The sequence below is a fragment of the Vicugna pacos genome, chromosome 14, assembly GCF_048564905.1.
Source record: "Vicugna pacos chromosome 14, VicPac4, whole genome shotgun sequence".
Classification (NCBI taxonomy): domain Eukaryota; kingdom Metazoa; phylum Chordata; class Mammalia; order Artiodactyla; family Camelidae; genus Vicugna; species Vicugna pacos.
In genome coordinates, this window is record NC_133000.1 from 29,863,859 (window position 1) to 29,880,174 (window position 16,316).

The 16,316-nt window shown below is 35.5% G+C and overlaps 1 pseudogene; it reads right to left on the bottom strand.

The window, feature by feature from the left end:
* Nucleotides 1–1,425: 1,425 nt before the first annotated feature.
* On the bottom strand, nt 1,426–9,525 carry LOC102544376 (NAD kinase pseudogene; annotated as a pseudogene).
* Nucleotides 9,526–16,316: the final 6,791 nt, after the last annotated feature.

Genomic DNA, 16,316 nt, shown 5'->3' on the forward strand with positions numbered 1-16,316 from the left:
ACAAAGTTACACATTTCTTTTTATGAAGAGGACTTTAAAGATTTACTTTCTTAGCAACTTTCAAATTTGCAATATGATATTATTGACTATAATCACATGTTCTGCATTGCATCCTCATGATTTATTTATTTTATAACTAGAAGTTTGTACCTCTTGATCCCTTTCACCCATTTCATCCACTCCTCAGCCCCTCTCCTCTCTGGCAACCACCACTCTGTTCTTTGTATTTGTGTGTTTTGTTTTTCATTTGTTCTGTTTTTCTTGGATGCCACATATAAGTGAAATCATATGGTATTTGTTTTTCTCTGTCTGACATATTAGCATAATACCCACAAGGTCCATCCATATGGTCACATATGGCAAGATTTCATTCTTTTTATGGCTGAGTAATATTCTACTATGTGTGTTTGTGTGTGTGTGTGTGTGTGTGTATCATCTTCTTTATACAGTGATCCATGGATTGACACTTCGGTTGTTTCCATATCTTGGCTATTGTAAATAACACTGTAATAAACATAGAAGTGACTATATATTATCTTTTCAATTTTTGCAGTATTTATTTTTCAACCTTTATTCAGTTATAATAGACAAATAAAATTGAATATATTTAAGGTTTACAACATGATTGATATACCTATACATTGTGGAATGATTAAATTGTATTACTTAGATGCTTGATATTATTATATTCCCCCCAAAGTACATATAACAGAAATGGGGAGACTAAACTTAAAAAATAAATACTTGATTTTATTGAACATACAAGGATGTGATTTCAGACCTCATTATAAACAATTATTCATTTCTCTTATTCTTTTCATTTGTAATGAGATTTATTGTTTTCTTTCTAATTTTACAAATGACACTTGTTCCTTGTACTCAAGTAGAAATACATAAATTCTTAAGGTAAAAATTAATAATCATCCATAATCCCCACCCTGCAGAGATAAACAGCATTAGCATTTTGATACATTTTCTTCCAGTATCTATTTTTTCTTTTTCTTTTTTTTTGGGGGGGTGGCTAAGAGACATTTATTTTCACTAGCAAAGGACAGACCATCCATTCTGATCCCCTCTGAATTTCAATAGACTGATTTATGGAAGTTTCCTGACAAGGAATTACAAAGAGCCCACCCGGCTCAGCCATCCCTGCCTAGGTCCGGGCTCTGACAGAATGCATGGTGGGTGAGCACAGGTTGACCTCAGAGCCCCAGCTGCTGCTCGCTTGCTTGCTTAGAAATGAAGAAAAGAAGTCAGATTTAAAAAGTGAAAAAAAGCTGATCTGGTCGACAGAAGGCAGATTCTAGGCCCTTCCTCTGGCCACAGGCAGAGGTGATGCGATGCCTGCTCCGGCACTGGGCAGGTGCCTGCTCACAGTGTGCACATTCAGGCTGGCCCGACCAGAGTGGGACGCAGAGCACAGTCCTAGCTTCCTGTCCCCTGCTCCCCAATCTCCTCCCCATCCTCGTCCTCCATAAAGTGGGCCTGTTTCTTCTGCATGTTCTAGTGCAGACACTGCACCAGCCTCTCAAACCAGTTGCTCATAGGGTCCCAGACGCAGATGGAGGGGAGCAGGTAGCAAGAGGTGCTAATGCTGATGCTGTCTCCATGGCAGGCAGATCTCATCTCTTGCATCCATCAAAGGACACCCACGTGGTGTTCCTTGCTTCTGGTGACAGCATGATCTTAAGCTCGACACCCACGGGGACCACAATGGGCCAGAAGGACAGCAAGTGAGGGCAGATGGGGGTAATCATGAGGGCTGGCACGTTGGGGTGGATCAGGGATGCACCAGCCATGGCAATGCATGCCGTGCTGCCCATCAGGGTGGAGATGATCACACCTGAAGGACAGGCGTCACTGTGCACTGTGGTGATTAGGTGCCCATCCAGACAGATGTCCACGTTGGACAGCTGGGAAGAGGGGCCACTGTCAATCACGACCTCGCTCAGGATCTGGTACTGCATGAACTGTTTCCTGACCTCTGTGTCCAGGGCAGCGGCCAGCACCCTGTTCTTGCTGATCCCGTTCGGGACAGACACCTTCTTCCCCCTCTGCTCCTTCACGACCCTGACCTTCAGCCAGCTCCAAAGAAGGACAGCTGTGTTCCCCTGTATCACCTGAAGAACTTGGGACTGAAAGTTCTTAATGCTGAAGGGGGTCAGGAAGCCCAGGGAGCCTAGGTGGAACACCATGACCCGAGGCACACTGCCCTGGAAGAGTGAGGAGGTGTAAAGCAGGGTCCCATCTCCTCCCAGGCAGATGATGAAGTCGATACGATTAGAAATGTCATCATAATCTTCCCTGAAGGTGCAGAACCTCCTCTTCACTGGCCCGAAGTGGCCATCACTCACTATGGCTGAGTCCTCCAGGCCCTTCTCCACATACACGACCATGTTGTTCTCCTCCATCAGGTGCACGCAGAGCTCCTTCAAGGGCTGGAGCAGGCTGGTGTTCCGGATCTTCTTGATGACCAGGACACACTTTGGGGGCTTGTTCAACCACTGGCTGCCAGGGTCCTGGATAGGAATGATGGTCTGGGGGTTCTGCAGCACACAGGCCTTTGGTCCAAAAGTGGTCACCGGGCAGGGCTCATGCAGAGAGCAGGTCCTCCTGAACTCCCTGGTGCTCGCCAGGTCAGGCAAGGCCGACAGGCTGCGGGATTTGGCCTGCCTCCAGACGGGCTGGCCGAGCCCCAAATCCTCGTTCCTGTGGCACGCGGAGCAGCAGTAGGCGGCTGTGTCTGCACTCAGCTCCTTACTCTCATTGGTTTTTTTCTTGTTTCATTTCTGTGGCTGATGAAGGAGGACTTCCTCCGGAAAAGTCTGGATGATGTTAGCTGCCGCAGGCACCTGTGGGGCTATCCCCATGCTGGGCCGAGCCCATGGTTGCCCCTCCTCCCACCGCCACTCATCGTCTCTAGCCAGCTCCCGGTGCTGCGGCCGCCCCCTGCCCCATGGCCCCCTCCCCCACCCCAGGTGCTGGCCCTCTGAGCAGCAATTCCGCCAAGCCGCTTATGTGCAGGTGCCCCCCCATATATTTTTAGTTGAATTATAATTGATCTACAACATCATGTTAAGCTCTAGGTGTACAACATAATGATTTGATATTTCTATATATTACAAAATGATCACCATGAATGTATATTTTATCCCTGTGACTCACTTATTTGTTACTGGAAGTTTGTACCTCTTAATTTCCTTCATCTATTTCACTGCCTTCTCCATCCCTGCCCTCTGGTAACCATCTGTTTGTTCTCTGTGTCTAGGAATCTATTTCTGTTTGCTATGTTCTTCTGTTCTCTTTTTTTAAGATTCCACATCAAAGTGAAATCATACAGTATTTTTCTATATCTGACTTATTTCACTTAGCATAATACCTTCTAGGTCCATCCATGTTACTGTAAGTGGCGAGATTTCATGCTTTTTATGACCATAATATTCCAATAATGTTCCACAATAGTATGATATATATAAATATTACATCATATTTATTCATTTATATATTTGTTGATGGACACTTAGGTTGCTTCCATATCTTGGCTATTGTGAATAATGCTGCAATAAATATAAGGATGCCTATATCTTTTCAAATAAATGTTTACATTTTCTTCCAATAAATACCCAGGAGAGGAATTCTTGGATCATATGGTAGTTATTTTTAAATTTTTGAGGAACCTCCGTACTATTTTTCATAGTGGCTGTGCCATTTTACGTTACTACCAACAGCGCATGAAGATTGCCCTTCTCCACAACCTTGCCAACATGTATTGTTTCCTATCCTTTTGATAATAGCATTCTGACAGGTATGAGGTAATATCTCATTGTGGTTTTGATTTGCATTTCCCTGATGATGAGTGATGTTGGGCATCTTTTCATGTGCCTGTTGGCCATCTGTATGCCTTCTTTGGAAAATGTCTATTCCAACTCTCTGTCCATATTTTAATTTAGTTGGTTTTTTTTTGATAATGAATTGTATGAATTCTTTACATATTTTGTATATTAGCCCCTTAACAGACATGATTTGCAAGTATCTTCTTCCATTCAATATGTTGCCTTTTTATTTTGTTGATGGTTTCCTTTGCTGTGCAGAAGCTTTTTAGTTTGATGTAGTTCCATGTTTAGTTTTGCTTTTGTTGTTACATTGTCTTTGGAGTCAGATCCAAAAAAAATATGTCCAAGAGTGATGTCATGGAGCTTACCTCCTTTGTTGTCTTGTCCTTTGCATTTTAATGAACTACATTCTCTTTATGTACGCATTGTTCCAGGCTCTCTGAGACCCTAACTGATCTACAAAGATAATTTTATTATACCTATTTTAATATTGCTTAAAATATTCTCTTTTTCCAAGAAGGCCTAATCTTTTACCTCTGTTGAAATTTTTCCATTTGTCTGAGATGTGTCTTAATATTGTCTTTAATTTTGAAAACATAAGTTTAATTAAATATTTTTATTCTGTCAATTATTTTGTATCTCACTTATGGCAATTAATTCATCATATATTATATTTGTGTTTTTTTGAACATGTAATTTCCACTCATAGAATACATTTTTTGATGATATGGACTAATGTCTTAGTTATTTTACATTGTATAATGCATAGCAAAACATTGAGGATAGAGAAGAATTTTTTGAATTACTGAACTGAGATATTTTCAGAAAAAGCTCAATTAGTCTTAAATTATATTGAAGGAAAAAGGAAGAAAAGATAATATTTATAAAATAGCAAAATTCTGAGGGAAAATTTCAAAATATTTTGCAAGTTTTTATTTCACCTGCCAAATAGAGTTTATGTATCTATTTTAAAATTTAACTAATTCAAGTGTAGAACATTGAAACTGGAGATTTTTTAAACTATGCTTTTATTTGTTCTAAGTCACTGTTTTAAATTTTGCAGTAATTAACAAATATCAGTGATCTTAGCAGATCACACATTCAGGAGTCAGAGTAAATGTAATTTTGAAGCTAGCCTGAGTAAGAGATTTGGAACTGATATATGCTCCCAGAAGCTTTTGTGATTTTCTGCAACTTACAAATATCTAAATTTTCTTCAGCTGATCCATTTGAGAGTTTAAGTCCAGAAAGTTTAGATAAGCATCTTAGGAATGATGACTATGTTTTCTCAAATGTGGCAGGTATGCAGCACTTTATTTTGACTTTCATACAGAATCTTAATCCATGCAGGGAGTATGCCACTTTATCTGTCTCATTCATAAATTCTATGACACCACTAAGCTGGGAGATCCAAATACAATCACGGATAGCACACACCTGTTTAATACTTAACAGCTCTTTTCATGGTGGTCATTTAAAAATAAGGTGGTTCTAAATGGATCCTTATTTCCAGGACAAGACATTGTCAAGTTGGCAGATTTCCTCATGAAGACGCTTGTCCACATTGCTTCTGTGTCCATCATGTCCTTTCAGTGCTTCCTTAGTAAGCAGTCATTTGGCTATGAGTGCCCTGTTGCCTCAGCTGGACCCTAAAAGCACTCTGAACTTAAAGTACTGAGATGCTCCAGGACTGGATGTTTTTATTTCTGTTTCTTCCAGGAGTGGTCAAGTAGATATGGGTTTACAAAGGAGTCAAAGGAAAACAGCCTGCTCCACGGTTAAAAATAGGGAAGTCTCACATTGAATTTCCCCAATTCTCTGAGCTGGGGATAAACAGTGATGCTTTATTTTGAAAGTTTTTCTTTTTCTTTTTCAGATCTCGTTACAGTGCTTACTTGGCCACCCCAGTGCCCTCAGGTGTGAAGAGGGGAGTAAACTATAGCTCAGGGAAAGGGTTGAACATAGCTTTCCTAGAGAGATCAGGCCTTTTTCTTTATTATCAGTGGCAACAGCAACGACAGCAACCACTACCACAAAACGAAAAATGTATTTTTTTCTTTTTACTTATACCCACAACACATGTCTCCTTAGGGCCTGTGTTTGCCTAGAGAACACCACTCAAATCCTTTCAAACCAGTTTTTGATATTACTCATGTCATTATGCTGTAATGTCAAATATGTGATCATGGATATTTTAAAAATGTAGTTAAATTGTATTGTAATTTGCCTTTTTTCTTTGTTTTCAAAGCCCAAGCATTTTAGCAGTTTAGGAAAATATTTTAGGGTTTCTTTTTTATTTCTTTTCAGATTAAGACAATGTGTGCCTGTAGCATTCATCGTTTAAGAAATTTTTTTTTCTCTTTCAGACTCCAGTTTCCACTCATTATTAGAGAGCTGAATTCTAAATCAGAGATCGTGGAGAAGAGATATGCAACCTAAATAAAACATTTCCAGAAGAGCCTGAATAGTGGTCTTGAATAAAGGCAACTGAAATGTTCTTGAATTGTAATTGGAAAAAATTTCAAGTATGTGTACTCAGGAGCACAGGTACTAAGAAGACATTGGTTATTATTATTCTTAGTGCTACTTAACATTTATGGGGCCCCAATAGTATTTTTAGTTCTGAACTGAACACAGATCTGATAAGTGATCTCGCTTCCAAATTATCCATGTGGAAATTCGCCTGTGATCGTTCTCTGTGCAGGGAGAGGCAGACTGATAAACAGCAGTATAATCTAACTCACAGCAAAATAAAGTGATCAGTTTTGACAAATATGGCCTTTGAAAATATCATTTGACACTTTCTTCTCTTATCTGATTTCTCCAAGGCTGGACATTCAGAAGTTAGTGAACACATTTGTTGGACTCATATAAGGTTGCTGAGAAACTGAAGAAGGATGTAAAGGTAGATTGAGGAGATTTAAGATTAGAGTAAATCTCTGATCTCAAGGATTTTATGCTCCACTGATAAGTAATAGAATGTCTTTTCTTCTTTACTCTTATCAATAATATTAAAAAAAAAGTGAAGTCTACTTTTGATAAACTAATCTCTGATATTTAATTCTGAAAAAAACTATAATAAAAAATTTCTGAAGTAATCAATATTTTCATCCAGAGAAAATTAAAAGTAAGAGAGCATAACCCTATGATAATTGAATGTTAGTTGGAATTGAGAAAAGTAGATATATGAATCATGATAGAATCTGTAAGAATTAATACATGCTTCTATGCATAAATTCCTGTGCCAATTACTTTGTATGCATAAAGGAAAAGCTCTGTCCCACCATCTAGGAAGAAAACAAACATTCACCAATAATTATAATACATAGAACACTTTGAATTTTAAGCTAAGAAGTATAGACTTTATTCTCTAGGCATTGGGGAGCTCTTGAAAATTTTTGAGCAGGTGAGTGACATGTCCAGAATTGCATTTTATGAACATTAAACTGATGGCATTTCCAGAATTGATTAGCATGAAGCCTGTATTGTGACAGAACAGATTGTGGTAACGCAAGTCTGAAATATGGTGGTGGCAATGAGAATAGAAAGGAAGAAATTGATTTGAAAGATCCATGACAGTGGAACTACAGGACTTGATTATTAAATATGGGACCTGAAGTAGGGAGATATCAGAGAACACTCCAAACACTTTGAGCCTGAGATGAGAAATCAAGTCTAGGGAGAAAGAATGCCCTGAATTGTGTAATCAATTGCATTGAAAAAGTCTTAGGTCCAAATCCATGTCCCACAGCTTCAGCAGACTATGTTATCCTGACATCTATTTTTTGCACAGTGATCCATTGCCAACCATAGGTATTGTATTACTGAAAAGTACAGTATTTGGCAACACTATAGTTGACTAGACCAAGATGATGCAAAAAAAAAAAACTGCATTTAATGTATTTTTAAAAGTTAAACCTTATAAAGAAAAATTGTAGTAAAAATTCACGTCCATAATAAACTAAATCAATCTGAGTTAGAAATCTGCCTTAAATTGATTCATCGCACTGAAACCAAAGCACTAGTTAACCACGCACACACACACACACAGGTAGGTAACTTTTCTCTGGAATCACTTTTAGTTCTTCAGGAAATATTGCTGAAGTGGTGCAATCTGCTGAGGCAGATTCTCCTAGAAGTTTTATGTTATGCAAAGTGATATTCTTTTTCAGTTTTCAAGCCAACCCTTACTGACTTGAAATTTGATTTCTTATGCTTAAATTCTTTTTTGCATTTTTAGTAAGTCTCAGCCAAACATACTACTTGGCACATCCACAAATTATGAAGATCCTGAAGAACATGCATTTCTACATTTCTATCCACATATTGAGAGTGTGGGATTTAAATGACGCCTTATACCTACAGTATCCCCTAGACTCATTTAAGTGGTCCAAAAAAGTGGGGAAGTAGTAATTCTGGTAGACTATTTTGCTTACAGGGTTTGGAACTATTCTGTGCAGAAATATATGCATGTAATTTAAAATGTTATGCAGTTATATTTATTCTATAGAAAAACAAAAACATAATTGCCAAAATCACAGATGATAAGGCATTACTGTACTTTGTTCATTTATGATGTCAAATATTTTCCACTTTTTATTTTCCTCTGTTTTGAATGCCTCACCTTTATTGAAAACTTTATTTTCTTTTATAGTATCTGTTTTTGTAGTTTCCATATATCATTTAGCTGACATTCTCAAACCACAGACATGTCATAGAGGCACATAAAGCTGGAGGATAAATGCCACTATCTTCATGGAAAGTGTGAAAATGTAACTACAGTGTTTTTTGGAGAGTTTCCAAAGCTTGAGCATTAAAATAAACATTTACTATTGTTTTTGAGTAAAGACAGCATTCATAGGAATTTAGATGATAAAACTCAAAATTTTAAAGAGATGTTAGCTTTGATGCAGGCAGCTTTATACTTCCCCCACAATCCCCAAAGGACTTGCTCACAAAGTGATCTACAGCTTAGTGGTCAAGACTTCAGGTGTTGGAAGTAGGCAAATCTAGCTTGAGTTCTCAATCCATTATTAACTACCTAGGAGGCTCTGGTAACTAACTTTTCTAAACCTTAGCTTCACTGTCTGTAAGTGGAAGGAATCATAATATTTATTTCATAGGGTTGTTAGAAACATGAAATAATATATTGTGTGTAAAATACTTACTAAGGACCTGTTGTAGGATTAGTGTTTTATATACAGTCGGTCACCTGTATTAATTCATAGCTGCTATTAGCATCATATGATAGTCATAAGAGGAGATACCTATTTAATATTATAAATTTGAAATTACTTTCTTAAGACATCTCACAAATTGGACAATTGTCTTTCTCCTCACTACTATCACAATCCTGTGCCCTTTCCATTATTACCACATACATTTATATATTGTTGTGACTTAATAATTTGGTGCCTTTTTTCACTCCAAGGAGACTGTGGGCTTCCTGAACACTTATTCTCAGAATATGCATGGATCCCTTAGTATACACTCAGTGGGGGTAGTTTTATGTATAATCATAGCAAAACCTGAAAGTAAAACAGTTAGTCACATAGTTTATTTGTATATTTCATCTTGGTAGAAAACTGAAATACCTTATTAACTTGATAAAGTTATTTATACTAAGGTTTAATCACATTAAAGTGGTAAGTTTTAGTGAGACTATAAAGCTACATTACTTGCATACCTTCATTTCACAGTATACTGTGGATAGAGAAGAACAGTTGGTAATTCTGAAAAGACAAATGGAAAGGCTTTATCACTTAAGAGATTAAAAATTACCATTTTAAATGAAGTAAAAAATGCAAAAGTTTAAAATAGATCATGGACCAGTTGAACATTTCCCAATTTAATATCCATATTACTTCATGTGCAAAGTCCCAATAATATCCAAATAGTATTCAATTTCCTCAGTGGACTTGACTTATTATTTTGAGACCAAATACATATTAGTTTGAAATACAAATGTTGCTCTATTAAGCTTTGCTCCTCAAATGCCTACTGATACAGGTATTATTTTCAATGTAAAGATGTATTTCAGAAGTATTTTGAAGGTTGAGGGCAACCCTTCTACCCTTATTCCTGTGTCTTGGTGATATATAATAATAACATACATATCCCTATTATATACTTCATGGCACTTAGGCCAATTACCTGTTTTCTTCTAAACCCCAAATCAGACATGAAGTAGAAATAACTTGGGTAAAATGTAACACAATAAAACAAACCACATACAAGGCAGACTTTTAAACAAATTAGAAAATAATGTCATCCATAGTACTAAGGCTTCTTCTCCTTAGGCAAATCTATGGATAGAGATGTTTATGTCAGTAATTTAGAAATAATATCTACCTTATTTTAGTCTGAGTTATATTAGCAAAATTAATCATGTAGATTTAAGGGTTTTTCCCTATATAACATAGAAAGTGATCCTGGAGGTGGTCTGGGGCCTTCTGCTTCAATTTAGCTTTAATTTTGGAAGTGTAGAGGAGGTGAACAAAGACATTTAAAGTCACCAATTCCATATTTCTTTGTCAAAGGTCATTGGGATGAGATGCTTGGTTCTTTAAGGTTAAATTATTTTAAACATTTAAAGACTTTCCTATACATGGAAAGGTTGGAGCAATCCTTCATTCATAGGTCAGTGTGAGAGTATCTGAGGGCTCCTGGGATTGGGCTCTGGGTGTGGTTTCTTAAAATGCTATGAATAAACCACTGTTAGAATATGAGTTAATATTAGGTGATAGAAGAACAGACACTTTTTAACTTTAATAGCTGAGATATTTTATTTAAATGTGAGGTAAGGAAATAGAGCTAACAAAATAAACCAGAGATTTCAGGAAATAACTGGAATTAGTGTGAAATAAAATAGGTAGTGTCTATAGCAATGCCTGCTTTCTTTTCCATGATACATCTTTTCCATGGCATGTGTCTTACAAGGATATGGCCGAAATTATGAAGATATTATACAGATAACTGAACTTTAGGAAACACTGCCTTTAAAGGGAAAATTTAGGTGAATGAAATATTTTTTGCTTGCTTGTCTTATTTCACTGGTGAGTACTGAGCATTTTGTTGCTTTCACCACCAGTGAACAAGACCTAGGACATTAGATTAGTATCTTCCAATTGAGAAAACTTTATATATACTGCCTATTAATATATTTCTTTTGCTTACTTTGGTTTAAGGTAACACAAGAATTGGTTTTAAATAGCTAATTGTGAAGACGGTTAAGTCAGTGTTATGTAGGGTACTTATTCCAGATTAGAAATTTTGAGTATCCAGAGTGCACATGTTGGGAAATCTGTTTACAAATTTATTCTTTCAATTGTACTTAACAAATATTTATTAGGTTTCAATCTTCTCTTTCAGTTAACTATAAAACACTTATAATATTCATTTAAAAACACTAACTTGATTTTTGTTGATCTCAAGGGAAAGAAAGCCATGCATAATTGTTAGGTAAAATTATCTTAGTTTTTTTTTTTTTTATTGTAAGACTCTAAATCAGTGTTTTTCAAGATGTTGATCCTGAACCTTCTGAAGGAAAGTCTACTGAAATGCATTCCAAAATGTACATTCTCTCAGGTTGAGGTCTGGTAGTCCACACACTGAATAAGTTTTCAGGTGATTTCTGTTTGTACTTCAAAGATTGGGAGCCACTCAAGAAGAGAGTAGAAACTGAGATTTACCTAGCATTTGTGCAGACTTCCTTCCACGTGAGGATGGATTTTAAACTTACTCCTAAAACTATCAATAAATATGGCTCTATAATTTGAGGAATAGCAAATTGCTTTTATTCTTTTTTCATTCTTAGCTTCCCTCCTTTGCTTCCCCTTTCTCCTTCTTGCTTCAGTGAACCCTTCACAACACAAACACACACATGTTCCCTACTCTTTAACCCCAAACTACTTTGAAAAGGCTGACTCCTCCACTATTATATCTTTGTATAATCTTGGAGACCATCCAAGTGCAGTGTTTTGATTTCATTTTCAAAGGTGCTTAACAAAACACACCCACAGGTCCTAAATATGAAAGCTGAAAAATAAAGTGCCTTGTTTCAAGAATGCTACAGCTTCAATATCTAACTATGCTTTAATATATTTTCATTGATTCATTTGATTAATTTTCTGTTGAGCTGATCAAAAATTGTCAGAGCAATTGTTAGTTTCAGAATACTTTTATTGCTAACTCTAGCTGTACTCTGGTGAGAAAGAAAAATAAAGGGCAAGTTAAAGCACATCCTGTTCTAATGCAAAGACGAGTAAGCACTGGGAGAGTCCCAATGTGGCACTTTTGGCATTGGTCAACAAAGCTAAAAAGCAATGTAGGCATATGCAGAATAGACAAAAAAGACTATACTGTCTAGCACAGGGAGATATATACAAGATTTTGTGGTAGCTCATAGTGAAAAAAATGTGACAATGAATATATGTATGTTCATGTGTAACTGAAAAATTGTGCTCTACACTAGAATTTGACACAACCTTTTAAAATGACTATAACTCAATTTAAAAAAAAAAGCAACTTGGGACAAAGAAAAATGGAAGAGGAATTTTCCCATAAATTCAAAATTAAGTTACTCCTTCAATTTCCATGAGGCAATCTCCCTGGGGTGAATATCTGGCAGGCCATTTACTTTTGTTACTTTATTTTATTAAAAAATCTGAAGGTGAGAGGAATGTCTCCATTTGGAGTTCTGAGTAACACTGAGGCTGGTCTGGGCCATCGTGTTGTCATTTGCCAAGGACCCATGAGCCAACGGAGCATATTGCTCTTAACTACCTTTGCTAAATTTTCCACTGAAGGTTGCAGTACTTTGTCATTTTTACTCCTGAGAGTTATTTTTTAATATATATATATCAGCTGATCAGTGGCCTGTATCTGCTTGAGGAAAAGTGATTGCAAGATCCTTTATGCTTTATAGATTCCTGCTTGCATTTTTTTTTTACTGTATTACTTTCTACATGAGCTTGAATATCAAAACTATTTACACAGAGCTTTTCCAAAGATCCATCAAATAGATGTAAACTGTTGATTGCATCATGTCCTTTATTTGCACAGCTGCTATGACCTTCAATCTAAATCATTTTCTTACTGTTGTCTTCCCTTTCTCTTTTCTTTCTCTTTTTTTCTCCTTGGTGAGCTGTCACTTTCTAAAGTAAGATTTTCATACTCCACCATCAAAACTATTCGTGTACATTAAATTCCAAACCATGAAGTCACTTATTAGTTGTTATTGATTAGGTTATTTTCTGTTAAAAATGCTGGGTAAGTGTTAGAGAAATGAATAAAATGACTTTTTTTGTTGAATTTAATGTAATTTGTGAACTTGCATCTTTATATTTCTTTGGTTGCATGTATATATCTATCATATCTCCATTTATCTTTCATGTTTCTATCTTAATTATTTAACATAGGGTTTTTTACCTAAGTAATTTTGAGTAAAAAGTATTTATTCAGTTATGAATGAGTCTAATATTTTTTTGGAAGTAACAGAAATATAGTTTCTGTTTATTATAGCTAATTTGTCTCTGAACATTCATACAATAATTATAACAGACTGCTAACAAACTGAATCTTTTGCTAAGAAAAATCTTTAAATGGTCTTCTTTTAATTTCACAAAGCCTTTTTTGATTATAGGTTTACAATAGAAACTCAATATTGACTTCTGAAACAATTTCAATGGCTTTGTTTTTTCCGTTTATAAACTTTTTTTTCATGATAATGTTGTTTTTGAGAGGTAAAAGACTGTTTAAATAGATGAATCTTGAGTTTTCTTTATGGAGTCTAATTGCTTAGTGAGTTATATTAAAAACCAAAAAACATTGGTTGTTAACTGTTTTTCACCAAAAGTCTCAACTTAACTAAATATCTACATCTGCATCTATCAATGCATAAAATCCTGTGCTGTTTGCAAAGTGAATTTTATAGAAGTTCTTCAGTTAATTAATTTTGTCTTATTGTAAATATGGTAGTTATGACTTCAGAGCTCTTTACATCCAAAACTGGAAGTTCATGCTTAACATTTTGAATTTTGTAAAATATCAAAATAAAAGTTATCTTGGGAGATGAAACTTTGTAGTATGTTCTATTCAAAATTATTAGCACTGGTTCTACTATCTGTGTATTTTCACCATTCCCAAGGAATATTATGAAGGATTGTTTGTATTTTACTAATTTCTTTGTACAAGTTAAATAAATGTGACCATATCATAACATTTTTAAATTGGCATTTTCAACTCTAATTAATATAGCTCAATGAAGCAAATTTTAACTCTACCAGCATCAATAAACTCAATATTGTGCTAGTCCAAATTGCAGAAAATTTCAGATATAAGATGTTAATAGAAAATGATGTCAAACTAAAAGTAGGTGATCATATACTGTTGCCCCAGTAAATTTTACAGAGCTGGAATTTCCTATTTGTGTAGTTTATATAATTTATTTAACTGCAAATTCTGGTTTCTAACTGGTCTATTCCTATGTTTATTTATAATATCCATTCATTGGATTTATAAATGCATAGCTGTTGCATAACTTGTTAGGTATATGTGCACATAAAATAAATGAAAACAAATACTTTCATTAACACAGCTGCTCTATAATATTTAGTTCAAATAATTCTTTATTGGCTTCCCACAGACAAGTGACTTGGGGAAAAAAAATGAATGGAATAGTAAATCCAAAAAAATCCCTCCTTTAATTCACAAAATCAAAAGTAGAAGAACTAAGATTTGTGCTCTAGAAAAAACAAACAAACATAGAGAATAGACCCTAAAGACACAAATAGCATAAATATTAACATCATCACTGGGATGGTGCCACCCAAACACATGCTACAGTCCTTTTGAGTGTTTCAAGGCTCTCACATAAGGCTTTTTAAAGAGACTATGAGCTGTACCTTTGCAAAATATGCTTCAGATTTCTTTTAAGACATTGTAAAAATTAAGAAATTTTATTACAAAAGAAAGCCATTTTAGGTCATCAAGAGACTTTCAAGAGAGTATCTTTTTATTGTCATCCAAGGAAAGATTAAGTCACATTCCTATATTAACTTTATTGTGTCTAGCCCCTTGCCCAAGGTGGGATCTTTTTTCTTTTTTTTTTAACCTTAGAGCTACCTAGCCAGGATACTTGATATTGGAAGACAAGGTCAAGGCAGAGGGTGGACAGAAGTTTTGCCTGTACCTCACAGCCCAGCATATGAGCATAAAGAAATCATGGATTGAATATGACCAAGAAAAAGAGAAATTTATCACTAGCCTCAAATCAAACAAATGAAACTGGCAGTTGCCAAAAATAAGGAGGAACTGAAGCCTAAATTAGTGAGAGTGAGTTGAAATCAAAACATTCATGGGAAATGCATGACCAGATACATCCATGTTTGGACTTTTAATGGACAGACAAGGCATGGGAATCCCATGTATCATAGTGGTCTAGACCTGAGTTCCCTACATAAAACCAGACACCAGAAGGAAGTTAATTTGTCCCTAACATTTTTGTCCACTGTGTTGATTTATAAGGATTACATATCAAATTACTGGAATGTTTGCACCTTAAAATAACAGGAATTTATTCTATAACAGTGCATGGAAGACAAAGGGTATGAGGGACAGACAAGAAGTGAAACTGTTTTGGTTCAATACCGCCTTTGACAATAACCAGCTAATTGACCTCATGGAACCTCAGTTTCCTCATCAATAGAATGGGGATTACCATAAATCCTCTACTTACAACACAGATTACTGTGAGGACAACATGAAACAGTGAATTAGAAAGCATGCTGAAAACTGAAAGATGGAATGCAGATAAATGTAAGGAATTAAGGGCTTTGGAAAGTGTCCATCATGACTACAAAATAAATCTGTGCAGCCAATGTTTAAAGGTTAATAGAGCTCCAAAGATTGAAGTCTAAGTAGAAAAACCCTAAAAGTGGTGAACAGTTTTCTCAAAGGAACAGCCAACTCTTCTAACTAAACTGCATGATTTCAAATGATGAAAGCAAAATTAAAAAAATGAACAATGAAGTCAAGCATGTTCTTTACAAGGTGAGCTACGTTCAAGTACTATCAAGATTCAGACTATATGTAAGATTTTCTGTCCAAGTTTATTCTAACAAGCATATGAACATTTTAATTTTATTTTTTCACTTGTTTGAAATCAACTACAAAATTTCTCAATAGTAGCCAACCCAATAGTAGTAGCTTCAGGCAAAATGAAGAATAATATCCAATTCTTTGTATAAATGGGGAGTTCAGTGATTACTACTTTCCCATTAAGAATATGTCCAATTATGCCACAGATAGAGCACTATTTGGTTTAATGGGGAATTAAAATGAATGTGATTAGATTTAGACTGGAATCTCATGAGCATTGGAAGAGTGATTAAAGTAGGTGTGGAAATTTTTTAAAAATTTATTTTGCATTTCAATCAAAATGCTTTATTTTTAGAAAAATGCAAGAATTATTAAATCATGCAT